The 2,773-nt window shown below is 41.0% G+C and overlaps 1 pseudogene; it reads right to left on the reverse strand.

Annotated features, from left to right (window-relative positions):
* Nucleotides 1-691: 691 nt before the first annotated feature.
* LOC149809506 (transcription initiation factor TFIID subunit 9 pseudogene) lies at nucleotides 692-1,196 on the reverse strand (annotated as a pseudogene).
* Nucleotides 1,197-2,773: the final 1,577 nt, after the last annotated feature.

A 2,773-nucleotide genomic window follows, 5' to 3' on the forward strand; every position in this document is an offset into this window, starting at 1 on the left:
ATTGTCCACATGCATCAAGTTGTTTGTTCCTTATTTGCTATGTTGTATGTGCAGGTGTCAAGGCTAAGCCACTTGAGCAAGCTTGCCCGTGAAAGTAATACTGCTAGCAGGACCGTGGAGGCAGATCGGCTGCACACAGTATTGTCCCTTGCCATGGTGGGCGCAAGGGCTGTTATACTAAAACTGGCTGACAGACTGCATAACATGATGACAATGGATGCGCATCCGTTCTCCAAGCAACAAAGGTTCGTTAAGGAAACTTTGCAGATCTTCTCTCCATTAACCAACCGACTGGGATCGATCTCCACATGGAAGGAGCAGTTGGAGAACCTGAACGGACTGCCTGATGGTAAGTTGAAGATGGGGGATGTCGTGGAGACGACTCCATCGATACCCGATAAATCTTTGACAGAATGTAGAGAAGAAATGCGTCACATGTTTGATAGGAATCTTTTAGCAGGAAGGGAATGGCGGGAAGTATATGACCACCCTTGTTACTTTTCTTTTGTATAGATTTTCAAATATAGGCACGTATACAGTGTACAGGTGGGGGTGTATGGGAAATGTACGGGCTAGGTGTGGGCTAATTGATCTCCTGTGTAACCTTGGGTCTCCAATTGTGACTCCAAAATGTATCAGCAATTCATTCCTCAAAGAATGCATATTCTTTTCTTTTTTCTTGTCTGCATACAGAGAATTGGTATTACTTCATAAAACCATAATTCCCTTATTTGCATAAGATATCAAAAGAGGAAGATTGTACAATGAATGTAGGGGATAGTGGATATAATCATATATTATGCCATAAAAAGCAAAAAGAGCACGTCTCCAGAGATTTTCTGTCCCTTCTTGTCCGTTACAAATCTATTTAAAAGGAAAACAAAACCTACAACCACAAGAGACAAGGTTCAATTAAGGCGTTTACCAGCAAGAGGAAAGGAGACTTTCTGATGAGATTGTTGCTGTTCCATCATTTGGTCCTGTGGGATATTCGGATTGGTAGCATTGATTTTTTCTGCATCATCTTCTTCTTCTTCTGTCTCTTCAATAACCTGCTTGGACTGCCTTCTGGGAAGTGCAAGTTGGTAGTTTGGACTGATTAGAGTGTCTTGTTCAGGAGGCAAGGGAATGCCTGGCCCTGGAATGAATTTTGGCAAAGGGATCTTGTTCCTGTTCCTGGCCAACTCAAGGAGGACCTGAGAAATTAAACCAGATTAACAACCAGTCTTCTCCTTCATGGGTTTGAATAACAGACATTGCAAGAATACATACAACAACAACAACAACTACGCCTTCATCCCAAAACAATTGGGGTCGGCGATATGAACCAACAAAGAAAATCATTCTGGGTCTTCCACACGAATCCTTCTCCTCCAATCATTTCTATCCAATGTCATGTCCTCGGTGAGGTTCAAAGCATTCATATCCTTTCCTATCATCTCCATCCAAGTCTTCCTAGGCCTACCCCGACCTCTTTTAACTAATATATTTTCCCATTTCTCCATCCTTCTAACTGGAGCATCATTAGGCCTTCACCGAATATGTCCAAACCACCGTAAACGATTCTCTCTCATCTTATTTTCAATGGGTGCAACGCCTACCTTCTTTGAGCAAAAATATGTAATAGCATAACAGAACCCACCATTTGTTCTAAGATGAGAGCAACATAATTATATCACTTTATTTAAGAAATAAAAAAATCACATATTTGTGATGAGTACGATAGCATTATGAGCCCCAAACGGGTTTGGCATAGTGGGATGGGACCTAGGCCACTAGGCTGGTGGTCTAGGTTCAAATCTCATGGGTGTCACCACTTGCAGAAGCAGAAGCGTGGCAACTCCCTCGGGGAAAGGGGTAAGCCCACAGAGTTTTACGCAGCCAAGACAGCGATTGTAAGTACGGCAGGCAAAGCCAGCGTGGCTAGGTCTCTGATACTGGGGGTGGTTTCTCCAAGTAAATATATAAAAAAAAAGGATGCATTATGAACATCAGGAGAGTAGTATGTCGTGTTTTTATCATCTCGTCAACTGGATGTCTTAATGAAAGATGGTCAATTCTCAACAACCATCCACATATGTAGCTCAAATATTAGTAGTTCTGCTTCATTTAAAGCACAAGGAGGAATGCCTGCAAAACTGATCAACATACACAAGTTTGACAAAAAGGAATGCCAAAGGCTAGTATATTTAAAACATTTTAAGACCAACAACTTCCATAACATATTCAATTGTGTTGACATGAGGTACTAGGAAAATGGGCATGTCACTGGCTGTTGTAAGAGAGGGGAGGGATTCTTGTTTACACATGGATAATCTGTAATTCTTGTTCTGGTGAGTGGTCTAGAGTTGCCTTCTTGTCAGGAGGACCCTTCCAACCACCGAGCAGAACACAAACTTGTAAAGACAACACGGGTCACTTTGGTTTCATATTTGGACACTCTTCTTGGCTTTGAAGCCAATACAGAATGGTGGCAATCTGTCATTGAAATCAACCTTGCTAAACTTTTCAGCTTAGCATTCTGGAAAGAGGATGTTTATGCAGCCAGTACTTTATTTTAGGTTTCTTTAATTTTTGGGTTATGATGGTGACAGATTGTTTTCTTCTTTATTGGGCTACTGATACAAATGTGCCTTCAACCAATGTTCTATTAGCCAGTTAATAAAGCACATATCAATGGTTTTGCAAAATAAGATATATGAAACCACAAATAGACTATGATACATGCTCGAATTTCTACCTGGAACCTCTAATATTTATAGTTAGCAAGTTT

The sequence above is a fragment of the Nuphar pumila genome, unplaced genomic scaffold (assembly GCF_984573655.1).
Source record: "Nuphar pumila unplaced genomic scaffold, dmNupPumi1.hap1.1 HAP1_SCAFFOLD_1161, whole genome shotgun sequence".
NCBI lineage: Eukaryota > Viridiplantae > Streptophyta > Magnoliopsida > Nymphaeales > Nymphaeaceae > Nuphar > Nuphar pumila.